The following is a 20,343-nucleotide window of genomic DNA, read 5'->3' on the forward strand; positions in this document are numbered from 1 at the left end:
GGCAGCCCCTTATTCTAAGATTATGCCCTCTAGTTCTATTCTCCCCTATCAGTGGAAACATCCTCTCTGCATCCGCCCCTTCAAGCCCCTTCATAATCTGAAACGTTTCGATAAGATCACCTCTCATTCTTCTGAATTCCAATGAGTAGAGGCCCAACCTACTCAACCTTTCCTCATATGTCAACCCCCTCATCTCCGGAATCAACCTAGTGAACCTTCTCTGAACTGTCTCCAAAGCATGTATATCCTTTCGTAAATATGGAAACCACAACTGTACGCAGCATTCCAAGTGTGGCCTCAACAATACCCTGTACAACTGTAGCAAGACTTCCCTGCTTTTATACTCCATCCCCATTGCAATAAAGGCAAAGATTGCAATGACCTTCCTGATCACTTGCTGTACCTGCATACTAATCTTTTGTGTTTCATGCACAAGTACCCCGAGGTCCCATTGTACTGCAGCACTTTGCAATGTTTCTCCATTTTAATAAAAACTTGCTCTTTGATTTTTTTTCTGCCAGAGTGCACAACCTCACACTATCCAACATTATACTCCATCTGCCAAATTTTTGCCCACTCACTTAGCCTGACTATCTCCTTTTTAGAAACATAGAGACATAGAAAATAGATGCAGGAGTAGGCCATTCGGTCATTCGAGCCTGCACTACCATTCAATAAGATCATGGCTGATCATTCCCTCAGTTCCCCTTTCCTGCTTTCTCTCCATATCCCTTGCTCCCCTTAGCCGTAAGGGCCATTTCTAACTCCCTCTTGAATATATCCAATGAACTGGCATCAACAACTCTCTGCGGCAGGGAATTCCACAGGTTAACAACTCTCTGAGTGAAGAAGTTTCTCCTCATCTCAGTCCTAAATGGCCTACCCCTTATCCAAAGACTGTGTCCCCTGGTTCTGGACTTCCCCAACATCGGGAATATTCTACCGGCATCTAACCTGTCCCGTCCCATCAGAATCTTATATGTTTCTATGAGATCCCCTCTCATCCGTCTAAACTCCAATGAATAAAGGCCCAGTTGATCCAGTCTCTCCTCATATGTCAGTCCAACCATCCCGAGAATCAGTCTGGTGAACCTTCGCTGCACTCCCTCAACAGCAAGAATGTCCTTCCTCAGATTAGGAGACCAAAACTGAACACAATATTCCAGGTGAGACCTCACCAAGGCCCTGTACAACTGCAGTAAGAGCGCCCTGCTCCTATACTCAAATCCCCAAGCTATGAAGGCCAACATACCATTTGCCTTCTTCACTGCCTGCTGTACTTCTATGCCAACTTTCAAAGACTGATGAACCATGACACCCAGGTCTCGTTGCACCTCCCCATTTCCTAATCTGCCGCCATTCAGATAATATTCTGTCTTTGCGTTTTTGCCCCCAAAGTGGATAACCTCACATTTATCCACATTATACTGCATCTGCCATGCATTTGCCCACTCACCTAATATCCAAATCACCCTGCAGCCTCTTAACATCCGCCTAACAGCTCACACCTGCCACCCAGTTTAGTGTCATCTGCAAACTTGGAGATTATTACACTCAATTCCTTCATCTAAATCATTGATGTATATTGTAAAGAGCTGGGGTCCCAGCACTGAGCCCTGCGGCACCCCACTCGTCACTGCCTGCCATTCTGAAAAGGACCCGTTTATCCCGACTCTCTGCTTCCTGTCTGCCAACCAGTTCTCTATCCACATCAGTATATTACCCCCAATACCATGTGCTTTGATTTTGCACACCAATCTTTCGTGTGGGACCTTGTCAAAAGCCTTTTGAAAGTCCAAATACACCACATTCACTGGTTCTCCCCTGTCCACTCTACTAGTTACATCCTCAACAAATTCGAGAAGATTTGTCAAGCATGATTTCCCCTTCATGTATCCATGCTGACTTGGACCGATCCTGTCACTGCTTTCCAAATGTGCTGCTATTTCATCCTTAATAATCGATTCCAACATTTTCCCCACGACTGATGTCAGGCTAACCGGTCTATAATTCCACGTTTTCTCTCTCCCTCCCTTTTTAAAAAGTGGTGTTACATTAGCTACCCTCCAGTCCATAGGAACTGATCCCGAGTCGATAGACTGTTGGAAAATGATCACCAATGCATCCACTATTTCTAGGGCCACTTCCTTAAGTACTCTGGGATGTAGACTATCAGGCCCTGGGGATTTATCGGCCTTCAATCCCATCAATTTTCGTAACACAATTTCCCGCCTAATAAGGATATCCATCAGTTCCTCCTTCTCACTAGACCCTCGGTGCCCTCGTACTTCCGGAAGATTATTTGTGTTTTCCTTCATGAAGACAGAACCAAAGTATTTGTTCAATTGGTCTGCCATTTTTTTGTTCCCATTTTAAGTTCACCTGAATCCGACTGCAAGGGACCTACGTTTGTCTTCACTAATCTTTTTCTCTTCACATATCTATAGAAGCTTTTGCAGTCAGTTTTTATGTTCCCGGCAAGCTTCTTCTCGTACTCTCTTCCCCCTCTTAATTAAACCCATTGTCCTCCTCTGCTAAATTCTAAATTTCTCCCAGTCCTCAGGTTTGCTGCTTTTTCTGGCCAATTTATATGCCTCTTCCTTGGATTTAAACACTATTCTTAATCTCCCTTGTTAACCACGGTTGAGCCACCTTCCCCGTTTTATTTTTACTCCAGACAGGGATGTACAATTACTGAAGTTCATCCATGTGATCTTTAAATGTTTGCCATTGCCTATCCACCGTCAACCCTTTAAGTATCATTTGCCAGTCTATTCTAGCCAATTCACGCCTCAAACTATCGAAGTTACCTTTCCTTAAGTTCAGGACCCAAGTTTCTGAATTAACTGTGTCACTCTGCATCTTAATAAAGAATTCTATCATGCTATGGTCACTCTTCCCCAAGGGGCCTCGCACAACAAGATTGCTAGTTAGTCCTTTCTCACGACACATCACCCAGTCTCGGATGGCCAACTCCCTAGTTGGTTCCTCGACATATTGGTCTAGAAAACCATTGCTAATACACTCCAGGAAGTCCTCCTCCACCGCATTGCTACCAGTTTGGTTCGCCCAATCTATATGTAGATTAAAGTCACCCATGATAACTGCTGTACCTTTATTGCACGCATCCTTAATTTCTTGTTTGATGCTGTCCCCTATTGTGTTCCTAACACAGATGAGGCTGCACACAGGGAGGTTAAAATAACAGTGACCTCAGTCTTTAATAAGACGCTCCAGAGTGAGGAATAGGCCTTAGGGGCCAGCTTATATACAGTGCTCCCTTGGGATGGATCCCTTGGGACTTCAGGGGATGAGCTCCCTGGTGGCGGAGCATAGGAGTGCATGCTTTACAGATATACAACATCACTCCCCCCGCAAAGTCAAAGTGAAAACTATTTACACGGTGAGGCAGTCGGGAACCTTTCTTTCCCTGGTGGACCGCCTCGGTACAAATGTCTGTTCTGGTGTGTTGGCTGTGCCCTCACTGGGCTGGTGTGTTGTTGGCCCTGCAGTACTGCTAGGTGAGCCTGGCCTTGCTGGGCGTGATGGGTTCAATTTCCTGGTCTGGCGTGGTGTCGTTGATCCTTTGGGTGTGTGTTGTGGGCTCAAAAAAGGTGGTGTCTGCTGTGGGTTGTTCAGGGCAGTCTGTGAACCGCAGCCTCGTTTGGTCCAGGTGCTTTCTGCAAATTTATCCATTGTCTAATTTGACTACAAATACCCTATTCCCTTCTTTAGCTATCACCGTGCCCGCGATCCACTTGGGACCATGTCCATAGTTTAGCACATGCACAGGCTCATGCAGATCAATTTCCCGTGACACAGTGGCGCGACCATCGTTTACATTTTGTTGCTGCTGCCTGCTCTCTACCTGATCATGCAGGTTGCGGTGAACCAGCGAGAGTCTGGTTTTAAGTGCACTTTTCATGAGTAGCTCAGCCGGGGGCACCCCTGTGAGCGAGTCGGGTCTCGTGCGGTAGTTGAGCAGTACTCGGGACAGGCGGGTTTGGAGTGAGCCTTCTGTGACTCGTTTAAGGCTCTGTTTGATGGTTGTACTGCCCGCTCTGCCTGCCCATTGGAGGCTGGTTTAAACGGGGCCGAGGTGACATGTTTGATCCCATTGCGGGTCATGAATTCTTTAAATTCAGCACTGGTGAAACATGGCCCGTTGTCAGTGACAGGCAGGCCGTGGGTGGCAAACATGGCCCTCAGGCTTTCAATGGTGGCGGTGGCGGTGCTTCCCGACATTATTTCACATTCAATCCATTTTGAAAAAGCATCCACCACCACCAGGAACATTTTACCGAGAAACGGGCCCACATAGTCGACATGGATCCTCGACCATGGTCTGGAGGGCCAGGACCACAAACTTAGTGGTGCCTCTCTGGGTGCGTTGCTCAATTGAGCACATACGCTGCATTGCCGTACACAGAACTCTAAGTCAGAGTCGATACCGGGCCACCACACGTGGGATCTGGCTATCGCTTTCATCATTACTATACCCGGGTGTGTGCTGTGAAGATCCGAGATGAACGGCTCCCTGCCCTTTTTTGGTAGCACTACGCGGTTACCCCACAACGGGCAGTCTGCCTGAATGGACAGCTCCTCCTTTCGCCGCTGGAATGGCGTGATTGGCTCGTGCATTTCAACGGGGATGCTGACCCAGCTCCCATGCAGTACACAGTTTTTTACTAGGGACAGCAGAGGATCTTGGCTGGTCCAAGTCCTAATCTGGCGGGCCGTGACAGGTGATTTATCATTTTCAAATGCTTCCATGACCATCAACAAGTCAGCAGTCTGCGCCACCATCAACAAGTTTGCAGGCTGCGCCATTTCCAACCCCGTGGTGGGCAACGGTAGCCGACTGAGAGCATCCGCACAGTTCTCGGTGCCTGGCCTGTGGCGGATGGTATAGTTATACGCTGATAGCGCGAGTGCCCACCTTTGTATGCGGGCTGAGGCATTAGTATTTATCCCCTTGTTTTCAGCGAACAGGGATGTGAGGGGCTTGTGATCGGTTTCCAGCTCAAATTTGAGGCCAAACAGGTACTGATGCATTTTCTTTACCCCGAACACACACGCTAATGCCTCTTTCTCAATCATGCTGTCGGCCCTCTCGGCCTTAGACAAGCGCCTGGAAGCATAGGCGACAGGTTGCAACTTCCCCGCAACATTAGCTTGTTGTAATGCACACCCGACTCCATACGACGACGCGTCACATGCTAGCACAAGTCCTTTACACGGGTTATACAATACAAGCAGCTTGTTGGAGCATAAAATGTTTCTGGCTTTCTCAAAAGCAATTACTTGTTTTTTTCCCCATACCCAGTTCTCAACTTTGTGCAATAACACATGTAGGGGCTCTAAGAGGGTGCTTAACCCCGGTAGGGAGTTACCAAAATAGTTGAGGAGTCCCAGGAGCGACCGCAGCTCCGTGGCATTCTATGGGTTGGGCGCGTTCCTGATAGCCTCTATTGGCGTCTGTGGGCCGAATGCCGTCCGCCGCGATCTTTCTCCTCAAAAACTCCACTTCTGTTGCCTTGAAGATGCATTTCGACCTCTTCAGCCGCAGCTCTACGTGATCTAGTCGCTGGAGGACCTTCTCCAGGTTTTATAGGTGCTCGACGGTGTCCCGACCCGTGACCAATATGTCGTCCTGAAAGACCACCGTGTATGGTACCGACTTGAGTAGGCTCTCCATGTTTCTCTGGAAGATCGCTGCAGCCGACCGAATTCCAAACAGACATCTGTTGTAGATGAACAGTCCCTTGTGCGTGTTGATGCAGGTGAGGCCCCTCAAAGACTGCTCCAGCTCCTGTGTCATGTAGGCTGAAGTCAGGTCGAGCTTAGTGAACATCTTGCCTCCTACCAGCGTCGTAAATAGGTCGTCCGCCTTAGGTAGCGGGTATTGGTCCTGCAGCGAGAAACGATTGATAGTTACTTTATAATCGCCGCAAATCCTGACCATGCCATCACTTTTGAGTACTGGAACAATCGGGTTGGCCTACTCACTGAAATCCACTGGGGAGATGATGGCCTCGCGTTGCAGCCTGTCCAGCTCGATTTCCACTCTCTACCTCATCATGTGAGGTACCGCTTGCACCTTGTGGTGAATGGGTCGTGCCTCTGGGACCAAGTGGATCCGCACCTTCGTCCCGGAAAAGTTTCCAATGCCTGGCTCAAAAAGGGAAGGAAATTTGTTAAGGACCTAGGTACATGAGGCCTCATCGACATGTGATAGCACTCGGATGTCATCCCAGTTCCAGCGGATTTTTCCCAACCGGCTCCTTCCAAGCAGTGTGGGCCATCGCCTGGGACAATCCAGAGTGGCAGTTCGTGCACCGTGCCCTCGTAGATGACCTTGACCATGGCGCTGCCCAGGACAGTGATAAGTTCTTTGGCATACGTTCTCAGTTTCGTGTGGATGGGGCTCAGGGCTGGTCTGAATGCCTTGTTGCACCACAGTCTCTCAAACATCTTTTTACTCATGATGGATTGGCTGGCGCCAGTGTCCAGTTCCATGGCTACGGGTAAGCCATTCAATTTTATGTTTAGCATTATAGGTGGACATTTCGTCGAAAATGTGTGCACCCCGTTACTTCAGCATCTGTCTCCTCTCTCTGAGGCTCAAAATTGCTTTGATCCACCATGGATCGATCTTCCTCTGCCACGTGGCGGTTAGCAGGTTTTGCAGAGCTTGTAACTCATTTGCAAGCTTGTTGGAGGTGCCCCATTGTTCCACAGCTCTTGTAAACATACCCCTTGAAGTGGCATGAATAGGCTGAATGGAAGCCTCCACCACGCCAACAAGATGTGAATTGCCTTGCATTCATCCTTTGTTGCGAACTGAGTCATCTGGGTCACCTGAGGCCTGCTGGCAGTTGCAGACTCGTGGGTTCTGCCCTGTACTTTCTGCTCGCAAACACAGTTCCAGTTAATTTATGAACATTGCTTGTACTTGTGTGCTGAGAGATTTGTTTGGTGTTATCACTGGTGGACATAAACGCCTGTGCTATCGCAATGGCCTTACTGAGGGTCAGTGTCTCTGCAGTCAAAGGTTTTCGTAGGATGGTCTCATGGCCAATGCCCAGTACAAAAAAGTCTCTGAGCATTTGTTCCAGGTAGCCATCAAACTCGCATTGTCCTGCAAGTCGCCTTAGCTCGGCGACATAGCTCGCCACTTCCTGACCTTCAGATCGTTGGCACGTGTAGAACCGATACCTCGCCATCAGCACACTCTCCTTCGGGTTAAGCTGCTCCCGAACCAGTGTACACAGCTCCTCATATGATTTATCTGTGGGTTTCACCGGAGCCAGAAGATTCTTCATGAGGCTGTAGGTCGGTGCCCCGCAGACCGTGAGGAGGACCACTCTCCTTTTTGCAGCGCTTCCTTCTCCATCCAGCTCATTGGCTACAAAGTACTGGTCTAGCCATTTGACATAGGCTTCCCAGTCCTCACCCTCTGAGAACTTCTCCAGGATGCCCACAGTTTGCTGCATCTTTGCGTTGGATTCATATTCTCGTCGACAGTTATTGTGTTCCTAACACAGATGAGGCTGCACACAGGGAGGTTAAAGTAACAGTGACCTCAGTCTTTAATAAGACACTCCAGAGTGAGGAACAGGCCTTAGGGGCTGGCTTAAATACAGTGCTCCCAAGGGATGCTGGGATCCCTTGGGACTTCAGGGATGAGCTCCCTGGTGGCGGAACATGGGAGTGCATGCTTTACAGATACACAACATTCCCAACCTCACTACTACTGCGTGGTGGTCTGTACACAATTCCCACTAGCATTTTCTGCCCTTTGGTATTCCGTAGCTCCACCAATACTGATTCCACATCATCCAAGCTAATGTCCTTTCTTACTATTGCATTAATTGCCTCTTTAACCAGCAATGCCACCCCTCCTCCTTTTCCTTTCTGTCTATCCTTCCTAAATGTTGAATACCCTTGGATGTTGAGTTCCCAGCCTTGGTCACCCTGGAGCCATGTCTCCGTGATGCCAATTACATCATAACCGTTAACTGCTATTTGTGCAGTTAATTCGTCCACCTTATTCCGAATGCTCCTCGCATTGAGGCACAGAGCCTTCAGGCTTGTCTTTCTAACACACTTTGCCCCTTTAGAATTTTGCTGTAATGTGGCCCTTTTTGCTTTTTGCCTTAGGTTTCTCTGCCCTCCACTTTTACTTCTCTTCTTTCTATCTTTTGCTTCTGCCCCCATTCTACTTACCTCTGTCTCCGTGCATCGGTTCCCATCCCCCTGCCATATTAGTTTAACTCCTCCCCAACAGCATGAGCAAACACTCCCGCTGGGACATTGGTTCCGGTCCTGCCCAGATGCAGACCGTCTGGTTTGTACTGGTCCCACTTCCCCCAGAACAGGTTCCAATGTCCCAGGAACTTGAATCCCTCCCTTCTGCACCACTCCTCAAGCCACGTATTAATCTGAGCTATCCTGCGATTCCTACTCTGACTAGCACTTGGCACTGGTAGCAATCCTGAGATTACAACTTTTGAGGTCCTACTTTTTAATTTAGCTCCTAGCTCCCTAAATTCGTCTTGTAGGACCTCATCCCTTTTTTTACCTATAGCATTGGTACCTATATGCACCACGACAACTGGCTGTTCACCCTCCCTTTTCAGAATGCCCTGCACCCATTCCGAGACATCCTTGACCCTTGCACCAGGGAGGCAACATACCATCCTGGAGTCTCGGTTGCGGACGCAGAAACGTCTATCTATTCCCCTTACAATTGAATCCCCTATCACTATAGCTCTCCCACTCTTTTTCCTGCCCTCTTGTGCAGCAGAGCCACCCACGATGCCATGAACGTGGCTGCTGCTGCCCTCCCCTGATGAGTCATCCCCCAACAGTACTCAAAGTGGTGTATCTGTTTTGCAGAGGGATGACCGCAGGGGACCCCTGCATTACCTTCCTTGCACTGCTCTTCCTGTTGGTCACCCATTCCCTATCTGGCTGTGTACCCTTTACCTGCGGTAAGACCAACTCACTGAACAGATTTTTTGTGTTCCCCATCTTTGTATCATCAGCAAACTTGGCTACGTTACACTCGGTCCCTTCCTCCAAGTCGTTAATATAGATTGTAAATAGTTGTGGTCCCAGCACTGATCCCTGCGGCACTCCATTGGTTACTGATTGCCAACCCAAGAATGAACCATTCATCCCTACTCTCTGTAGGCCAGATTTCCTTCCCTAAGAGATGTTAGTGAACCAGATGGGATCCCTTAGTGCCGGTTGATAAGGTCGGTTTCGGTGAAAAAATGGCAATCACCTTGCTTCCATGCACTTCCAGCGGGTCCCGTGGCGGCCATTATTTTGGGCAAGTCGGCACTGCTGCCGTTGCCTGATCTCATTGGAGAAATGGTAAGGAGGCAGCTTGTGACGTCAACGAGTGTGCAACGCTGATTTGACGACCTGCCATTTTCGACGTCGCCGCTCCATTCTACACCCTCTCCAAAACACAACCAGCTGAACATACGTTCAGCAGCAGAAAGGATTCCCCAGCAGTGCTATTTAAAGGGATCAGCAACAACTTGCAGCTGACTTACTTTTTGATTTGTACTGGCTCTGTGTAAGTTTATGCAATTGATTACAGCTTTCTACAGTTATTTAAAGTTGGTGAGGTGACAGGGAATGTTGCTGCAAATGGAGAACGCCTTGCTTTAAAGGGTTCTGCTCTCACCACTTGCTCCCAGTCATGTGGGCTCTACTTGAAGTCCACCTCACACTCGTGGAGATGGAGCAGAGCCAGCAAAGAAGAGGACAAGCTGCTCACAGAGGGAGGAGGAGGGGCAGGTGGGCTCTCAGTAGGCGGTCTTCCCCATCTTGGGTCTTGCGAGAGCACTTTTCCTACCTGCACTTAAGCCAGGAGCAGTGTATTCGGAACCTTTGCTTCACCACAGAGGTGGTCACCAAACTCTGTCACCTCTTGAAACCAGACCTGCAGCCTCAGAGCAAGGTGACAACAGGCGCTGCCAGTGGCCTTCAAGGTCACGATGGCCCTCAATTTTTTTCACCGCCGGATCATTCCAATCTGGAGCAAGGAACATAACTAAGATCTCCAAGTGCGCCGTCCATTGCTGCATCTGCAAAATCACAGAGGCTCTGTACTCCAGGCAAAGGCACTTGATTTTCCTCTCTCTGAACAGAGAGAAGCAGGAGGAGTGCGCATGTGGCTTTGCAAGAGTAGCCAGCTTCCCCATGGTGCAGGGTGCCATCGACTGCACACGTGTGGCTTTGCAGGCAGCGCATATTAATCCTGAGATGTACTGCAACTGCGACTACACCCAGCACATCATGATGGTGAATGCCCAGTATCCCCAAGCAGTCATGATGCCTTCATCTTGCGCCAGTCCCGTATGCCAGCAATCTTCCAGCTACCACGTCACACCTGAGGGTGGCTGCTCAGAGACTAGGGCCATACGCTTTACACCTGGCTGTTGACTCCCTTCCGCAACCTCACTACTCACAGCCAGCACTCATATAATGAGAGCCATGCTTCCACGAGGAACCTCATCGAGCAGACCATCAGAGTTCTGAAGCAACAGGTCTGCTGCCTTGACCGCTTGGGAGGAGCCTTCCAGTGCACACCGGAGTGGATGTCCCATTTCGTGGTGGTCTGCTGCATCCTCCACAACTTGGCCATTATGAGGGCGCAGCTCTTGCCACCACTGGTTCTGAGACCACCTCAGGAGGAGGAGTAAATCATAGAAATTTATGACCCATTGTGTCTGTGCTGACCGAAAAAGAGCTATCCAGCCTAATCCCACTTTTCAGCTCTTGATCCATAGCCTTGTAGCTTACGGCATTTCAAGTGCATATCCAAGTACTTTTTCAATGCGATGAAGGTTTCTACCATCCTTTCAGGCAGTGAGTTCCAGACCCTCACCACCCTTTGGGTGAAAAAAGTTATCCTCAACTCCCCTCTAATCCTACTACCAATTACTTTAAATTTATGTCCCCTAGTTATTGACCCCTCTGCTAAGGGAAATAGATCCTTCCTATCACTCTATCTAGGCCCCGCATAATTTTATACACCTCAATTAAGTCTCCCCTCAGTTTCCTTTGTTTCTCAAAAAACAACCCCAGCCTATTCAATCTTTCCTCAAAGCTAAAATTCTCCAGTCCTGGCAACATCCTCGTAAATCTCCTCTATACCCTTGCACTTTCCTGTAATATGGTAACCAGAACTGTACACAGTACTCTAGCTGTTGTGTTATATAGTTCAAGCATAACATCCCTGCTCTTATAATCTATGCTTTGGCTAATAAAGGAAAGTATCCCGTATGCCTTCTTAACTACCTCAACTACCTGATAATGCTTCTTTCAGGGATATGTGGACATGCACTTCAAAGTCCCTCTGTTCTTCTACACCTCACAGTATCCTACCATTTATTGTGTATTCCCTTGCCTTGCCTTGTATTCCTTTGCCACTTCTCCAGATTAAATTCCATTTGTCACTTTTCTGCCCAGTCCATTGATATCATCCTGCAGTCTACAGCTTTCTTCCTCACTATCAACCACATGGCCAATTTAATCACTTCTTAATCATGCCCCCTACATGGAAGTTTAAATCATTGATATATATCACAAAAAGCAAGTAACCGAGTACGAAGTCCTGCAGAACCCCATTGGAAACAACCTTCCAATCACAAAAACACCATTTGCTTCCTGCCACTGAGCCAATTTTGGAACTAACTTGCCACTTTCCCTTGGATTTCCATGGGCTTTTAATTTTCTGACCAGTCTGCCATGTGGGACTTTGTCAAAAGCCTTGCTAAAAATCATATATACTAAATCAAACATGCTACCATCATTGACCCACCTTGTTACCTCCTCAAAAAATTCAATCAAGTTAGTCAGACACAACCTTAACAAATCCATCCCGACTGTCCTTGATTAACTCATGTCCTTCTAAATGATGATTAATACTATCTCTCAGAATTTTTTCCAATAATTTGCCCACCACCGAGGTCAGGCTGACTGGCCTGTAATTACTCAGTTCATCCCTTTCACGCTTTTTAAACAATGGTATAACATTAGCACTCCCTCGGCATGAGCAGCAGCAGTTTGTGCTGGCTGGATGACAGGCAGCAGCAAGGGCACTGGTGGAGTGGAAGTGGTGAGAGTAGGAATGCTGTCATCCTGAGAGAGGACAATAGATTCTTGCTCCATGGAGCCACTGCCAGTCCCCCGGGGTGGCGGCTCAGCATTCTTAGCAATCTGTTGGGGCACAGATTGCTGGACTGCTGTGAGACCCTGCAAGCCCCTTTCCACACTCATAAAGCCAGCCACAATAGCAGTAGTCTGAGCTTGGGTGTCAGGAAGCCTAGCCTGCAGGAGAGCTGTCTGCAGCACTCAGACATTGGGTTGCTTCTGCCTGTGAAAGCTGCAAGATCACCCATCACACCCAGCATTGTGGTTGGGTCCACATGTATCCTAATGGAATTGTCCATCATTTCCATCATGGGCGCCAAGATCCGTGGAAAACCCTGTGCACTGCTGTGGCTGGACTTCTCCATGCTCCTTGACACTGACAAGAGGTTCTCTAGCGGGTTTGCCATTACACCAAGCATTACTGTGTGCATGCCCATCACCCTTCTTCTGAAGGCTGCCCCATCGAAATCATCATTTGAGTCCTGTACAGCAAAATTTGTGCACGAACTTGCCCTCCGGGGAGCTGGCATCTGGGCTACCCTTTCCTCTGGCCTGACTACAGTCCACTTGTGTCTGGCGACTCACCACTTGCAGATCCCGCCTCCATACTACGCTCTAAAGACTTCACAGTGCCGTTTTCTGAGCTGGTGCCTGAGAGTGTCAGATCGAGTGACAGTGCCTCTTTTCCTTCACTCTCCTCCTCCATGACATCGGGGACAGCCTGGGCTGGTGGGATTTCTTTGGTTTCTGAATGGAGAAAGGCACAAAGGTCGGGTTGTGGTGAGCGGAAGGGGGGAAAGCAAGATGTGCATGCTTACACCATCAGCAGCTTGTAAGTGAGAAGAGATTGTGGGAAAAGGGGGGGAAGTGGGAAGAAGGATTAGGTATGAGCATACCGTTATTATCAGCAATGCTTTCACCTTCGTCGCTTGCCAAAGCCTCAGTGATGGCCCCTCCAATTATCTCCAGCACTGCGTTCTCCAGCTCAGTGTGATTGTGAAGTCGGGCTTCCCCTCCACATGTCTGCTGCTGCTCATGGCGGTTATGAGCCCCCTTTGCCTGCAAGAGAAAGGGAAGTTGTCAGTGAGTCTGGTGCAATGTGTTTGGGTAATGTGCCTGCCATGTTTGAATAGCTGGCAATGTGTACAAGGTGTGAGATGTGGGCATACGTCTTGCAGCAGTGGTAGGTATGTGAGGGTGAGATGAAACTATGATTGTGAGGTCTGAGTGGTGATTTCTAGAGATTGTTGGTAGGTGAGTGATGGAGGTGTGAGGCTAGTGGTGCAGTTGACAGATTATGGCATTTAAAGATGCATTCACTTGCCTCGACCACTCGTGGGAGATCATTAAACGTTTTACAGTCCTGGATCCAAGTCCTGGGGAAAACACTTATGGCACTGACAGCTTATGCTATTTCCTCCCACAGCCTTCTGACATGCTATCTGGAAGGCCTCCTGCCCCCTGCAGGTAGAAGACCTCACATCATCAGTGAATCCTCAAGACTAAGTCCTCCAATGCCGCATCAGAAAAATTCCTTTGGCCCCTCTGTTCAGCGCTAGGTCAACCAACAGTGTTTTTAGTGCTGAGATCAGCATTCCAATCTTTATAGTAAGCAGGCAGCAGGCATGCTCCATTTTGAACGGGGGCCGGCACATTGTGCTTCACGCTTTCCACACCCATTTTTAGGCTTTATCCAATTTCACCCCCTCTCTGTCTATTGGAGATAGTTCATTGGCATGCCTGTGCAGGACAACTTTGCACAATGCACTTTGTTAAAAAGGTGGGAAGCAACTGAGCAGCAGCAAAGTTTACTTCACAAGTATCTCATTAAATGTATTCAAATCACAGATAGATAGATTTTTAACCAATTAGGGAATTAAGGGTTACGGGGAGCGGGCGGGTAAGTGGAGCTGAATCCACGGCCAGATCAGCCATGATCTTGTTGAATGGTGGAGCAGGCTCGAGGGGCTAGATGGCCTACTCCTGTTCCTAATTCTTATTTTCTTATGTTCTTATGTTCTAAGTGCAAGTTAAAGGAAATAATCAATTTAAGAACAGATGGATACAAATTTTGTCTTAATTTACTTTTAATTAGGTTGAAGAATGAGTAAAAGGATCAAAATGGGATTTGGGTAACTAAAGTTACAATTAGAGTTCGTGATCAGTCGCAATTATTGAAATTGAATAAATATTAAAAATCTTCAATAAAGTCTTGTCTGCACTATTTCAGAACAAATTACTGAATTGAACTGTTAACGCTATAATTGGACAAGAAATATTATGCACATTATTGTAATAATATTAGTAGCATCTCTGAGACCATCTTCAAGAAAGGTGACAAGTCTGACTGCGGTAATTACAGAGGAGTGTCCCTGCTGTCTGCCCCAGGGAAAATCTTCGCAAGAATCCCACCTCAATCGTCTCCTCCCATTGGCCGAAGAGCTCCTCCCAAAGTCGCAATGTGGATTCCGCTCACTAAGAGGCACAACGGACATGATGTTCACCGGGCGACAAGTCCAAGAAAAATGCAGGGAGCAGCATCATCCTCTGTACATGGCTTTCTTTGACCTCTCAAAGGCCTTCGATTCTGTCAACCATAAGGGATTATGGAGTGTCCTTCTCAAATTTGGCTGTCCTCAAAAATTTGTCACCATCCTCTGCCTGCTTCACGATGACACGCAAGCCGTGATTATTACCAATGATCCACCACAGACCCAATATACGTGTGGACTGGGGTCAAGCAAGGCTGCGTAATCGCACCAATGCTCTTCTCACTCTACCTTGCTGCAATGCTTCAACTCACCCTTAACAAGCTCATGCTGGAGTGGAGTTAATCCACAGGACAAGCAGGAAATTGTTCAACCTTCGACGCCTTCGGTTCAGATCCAAGGTTGTTCCAACTTCTGTCGTTGAATTACAATATGCAGATGACGCTTGCATTTGTGCACACTTGGAGTCTGAACTCGAAACCATCGTTGACACCTTCACTGAAACGTACGAGCGTCTGGGCCTTACATTAAACATCAGTAAGACAAAGGTTTTCTACCAACCTGCGCCCGCCACACATTTCTGCTCCCCGATTATCAAGATCCATTACAAGACCTTGGACAATATGGACCACTTCCCATACCTTGGGAGCCTACTATCAGCAAGGACAGACATCGATGATGAAGTCCAACACTGCCTTCAATGTGCCAGTGCATCCTTCGGACACCTGAGGAAAAGAGTGTTCAAAGACCAAGATCTCAAACCTGGCACCAAGCTCATGGTCTACAGAGCAGTAGTGATACTCGCCGTCTTTTATGCTTTAGAGACATGGACTATGTACAGTAGGCACCTCAAAGCACTGGAGAAGTACCACCAACGTTACCCTCTGTAAAATTCTGCAAACTCATTGGCAGGATAGGCGCACCAACTTCAGTGTTCTCTCTCAGACCAACATCCCCAGCATCAAGGTATTGACCACGCTCGATCAGCTCTGATGAACGGTCCACATTGTCCACAGGCCTGACATTAGACTCCCGAAACAAGCACTCTACTCTGAGCTACGTCATGGCAGGCGAACCCCAGGAGGGCAGAGAAAATGCTTCAAGGACACCCTCAAAGCGTCCTTGAGAAAATGTAACATCCCCACCAACTCTTGGGAATTCCTGGCCCAAGTCTGCTCAAAGTAGAGGGGAAGCATCCGAGAATGCACTAAGCACTTTAAGTCTCTTCGCCGGAAGCACGTGGAAGCCAAGTACAAACAGCGGAAGGAGCGTACGACAAATCAAGCACCCTACCACCTGTCCCTCCAACCACCATCGCCCCACCTGTGACAGAGATTGTAGATCCCGCATTGGTCTCATCAGTCACCTTAGAACTCATTTTAGTGTGGTGGCAAGTCATCCTCGACTCCAGGGGACTACCTAAGAAGAAGAAATTTTAGCAATAGAAATTATCTTCTTCTTGGGCAGTCCCTCGGAGTTGAGGATGACTTCCTTCCACACTAACATGAGTTCTAAGGTGGCTGATAAGTCCAATGTAGGATCTACAGTCTCTGTCACAGGTGGGACAGGTGGTGGTTGAAGGGATGGGTGGGTGTGATGCTTGGTTTGTCGTACGCTCCTTTCACTGTTTGTACTTCCGCGAGCTCCTGATGAAAAGACTCGAAGTGTTTGCGCTTTCCCGAATGCTTCTTCTCCACTTTGAGCGGTCATGGGCCAGGAATTCCCAAGAGTCGGTGAGAATGTTAAATTTTTTCAAGGAGGCTTTGAGGGTGTCCTTGAAGTGTTTTCTCTGCCCTCCTGGGGCTCGCTTGCTGTGATGTTTCTCGGAATAGAGTGTTTGTTTCGGGAGTCTAATGTCAGGCATGCGGACAATGTGGCCCATCCATCGGAGCTGATCAAGCATGGTCAATGTCTCAATGCTGGGGATATTGGCTTGGGAGAGAACGCTGACATTGGTGCGCCTATCCTGCCAATGAATTTGCAGGATTTTGCGGAGGTAGCATTGATGGTAGTTCTTCAGTGCTTTGAGGTGCCTACTGTACATTGTTCATGTCTCTGAAGCATAGAGGGCGGGAATCACTACTGCTCTGTAGACCATGAGCTTGGTGCCGGGTTTGAGATCTTGGTCTTCAAACACTTTTTTCCTCAGGCGATCGAAGGCTGCACTGGCACACTGAAGGCAGTGTTGGGTTTCATCATCGATGTCTGCCCTCGCTGACAGGAGGCTCCCAAGGTATGGAAAGTGGTCCAGGCTGTCCAGGGTCTTGTTGTGGATCTTGATGATCAGGGGGGAAAGTGCTGTGAGGCGGGGGCAAGTTGGTAGATAACCTTTGTCTTACAGATGTTTAATGTAAGGTATGCTTCAGCGATGCTGTCAACGATGGTTTGGAGTTCGATCTCTGAGTATGTGCAAACACAAGCGTCGTCTGCATACTGTAATTCAATGACAGTGGTTGGGACAACCTTGGTACTCGACTGGAGGCAACGGAGGTTGAACAATTTCCCATTTGTCCTGCAGATTAGCTCTACTCCAGCGGGGAGCTTGTTGGACGTGAGATGAAGCATTGCAGCGAGAAAGATTGAGAAGAGCATTGGTAAAATGACACAGCCTTGCTTGACCCCGGTCTGCACTTATATTGGATCTGTGGTGGATCTGTTGGTAAGGATCACAGCTTGCATGTCATCGTGAAGCAGGCAGAGGATGGTGACAAATTTTTGAGGACAGGCGAATTTGAGGAGGACACTCCATAATCCCTCTCGGTTGTCAGAGTCGAAGGCCTTTGTGAGGTCAAAGAAGGTCATGTACAGATGTTGGTGCTGATCCCTACATTTTTCTTGGATTTGTCGCGCGGTGAAAATTATACAACTAACATTGTTCACAAAAATAGAAGTCGGGCAGTTGACTATGAAATCGGACATGACCGATTGATCTGCGTCCCAGAGTTTGCAAAACATAATTGATTTCGTGCTGGTCATGTTACAGTTCCAAATTTAAAAAATAAACATTTTGAAAGTGTTCGTGAAAAAATTGCAAATTCTAAACTTAATTCATGCCTTCTTCTGAAGGAAGGTACATGATGTTCATAATTTGTGAAAGAAAAGCCTATTTTATCTGGATAGATATAAGGTTTCATCTCCTAACCTGCCTGGTATCTGAGTGCTGTGCATGTACTGAGTGTATGGGTGGGGACACATTAATAGCATTAATGAATAGTTTATCAGCCTGAGGGACTCTTCCTGTGTTGTTACCATTGCCTCCAGTAATTATAGGTTCATTCTGAATTCCAGACATTGTGAAATCAATTTCTGATCGATCATTCAAAAAAGAAAGTCATTTGTGATTTAGATTGTTAAAGTCTGGATCACGGGGCAATTCAACAAAGCTACGATCGGAGTGCGTCGAACAGCACGTATTTGCTTTTGCTTTGATTGAGCAAGTATGTGTGTTTATTCTTCTTCTGCTGTTCAAGAAAATCAACCCCAAAACTAAAGAAGCAAGTCTGCTGAGACCAGATATTTATTTTGAAACTGTTTTCATTTTTACAGTTTGGTAAGTGTCTACAAACCTATGATTTTTCTAAGTCCAAATAATAAGAACAAGGAAGAGGGTCATCGTGTGGCCTTACATGTATTTTAATGTGACCGTCTTTAAACTTATTTTTTTAATTAAAAGTATTGAAATGGCAATCATCTAGATTGTTCATTGTGCTATTGAGATTAATGCAGATGGATAACTGGAGATAGGATTCAGGAAAGATGGTCGATACTAATGTTGGTAGGATGTCGAGGCCTTGAAGAGGTTGCAGAGCAGATTTACTAGAATGGTTGCAGGGATGAGGGACTTTCGTTACGTGGCTAGATTGGAGAGGCTGGGAATGTTCTCCTTAGAGCAGAGCAGGTTAAGAGGAGATTTTAGAGGTGTTCAAAATCATGAATGGTTTTAATAGAGTAAATAAGGAGAAACTGTTTAAATAAGGGGGAAGACAAAAGGCAGGTAACAATAGGCCGGTTAGTTTAACATCTGTAGTGGGAAAAATGCTTGAAACTATCATTAAGTAAGAAATAACGGGACATCTAGATCGGAATAGTGCAATCAAGCAGACGCAGCATGGATTCATGAAGGGGAAATCATGTTTAACTAATTTACTGAAATTCTTTGAGGATATAACAAGCATGGTGAATAGACGTGTACCGATGGATGTGGTGTATTTAGATTTCCAAAAGGCATTTGATAAGGTGCCACACAAAAGATTACTGCAGAAGATAGAGATACGCGGAGTCAGAGGAAATGTATTAGCATGGATAGAGAATTGGCTGGCGAACAGAAAGCAGAGAGTCGGGATAAATGGGTCCTTTTTGGGTTGGAAATCGGTGGTTAGTGGTGTGCCACAGGGATCGGTGCTGGGACTATAACTGTTTACAATATACATAGATGACCTGGAAGAGGGGACAGAGTGTAGTGTAACAAAATTTGCAGATGACACAAAGATTAGTGGGAAAGCGGGTTGTGTAGAGGACACAGAGAGGCTGCAAAGAGATTTGGATAGATTTAGCGAACGGGCTAAGGTTTGGCAGATGGAATACAATGTCGTAAAATGTGAGGTCATCCACTTTGGGGGAAAAAAAACAGTAAAAGGGAATATTATTTGAATGGGGAGAAATTACAACATGCTGAGGTGCAGAGGGACCTGGGGGTCCTTGTGCATGAATCCCAAAAAGTTAGTTTGCAGGTGCAGCAGGTAATCAGGAAGGCGAATGGAATGTTGGCCTTCATTGCGAGAGGGATGGAGTACAAAAGTAGGGAGGTCCTGCTGCAACTGTACAGGGTATTGGTGAGGCCGCACCTGGAGTACTGTGTGCTGTTTTGGTCACCTTACTTAAGGAAGGATATAATAGGCTTTGGAGGGGGTACAGAGACGATTCACTAGGCTGATTCCGGAGATGAGGGGGTTACCTTATGATGATAGATTGAGTAGACTGGGTCTTTACTCGTTGGAGTTCAGAAGGATGAGGGGTGATCTTATAGAAACATTTAAAATAATGAAAGGGATAGACAAGATAGAGGCAGAGAGGTTGTTTCCACTGGTAGGGGAGACTAGAACTAGGGGGCACAGCCTCAAAATACGGGGTAGCCAATTTAAAACCAAGTTGAGAAGGAATTTCTTCTCCCAGACGGTTGTGAATCTGTGGAATTCTCTGCCCAAGGAAGCAGTTGAGGCTAGCTCATTGAATGTATTCAGGTCACAGATAGATAGATTTTTAACAATAAGGGAATTAAGGGTTACGGGGAGCGGGCGGGTAAGTGGAGCTGAGTCCACGGCCAGATCAGCCATGATCTTTTTGAATGGCGGAGCAGGCTCGAGGGGCTAGATGGCCTACTCCTGTTCCTAATTCTTATGTTCTTATGTTCAGTGGCTGAAGGGCACAAAATTAAGATAATTGGCAAAAGAACCAGAGGAATTTTTTTTTTACAAAGCAAGTTCAAAAAAATCACAGAATCATAGAATGGTTACAGCACAGAAGAAGACCATTTGACCCGTCGAGTCTGTGCCAACTCTCAGCAACCCCACTCCCCTGGCCTTTTCCCGTAGCCCTGCAAATGTTTTTCCTTCAGCTACTTATCCAACTCCCTTTTGAAAGATAAAATTGAGTCTTCCTCCACCATCCTTTCAGTCAT

The sequence above is a fragment of the Pristiophorus japonicus genome, chromosome 7, assembly GCF_044704955.1.
Source record: "Pristiophorus japonicus isolate sPriJap1 chromosome 7, sPriJap1.hap1, whole genome shotgun sequence".
Taxonomy (NCBI): Eukaryota; Metazoa; Chordata; class Chondrichthyes; family Pristiophoridae; genus Pristiophorus; species Pristiophorus japonicus.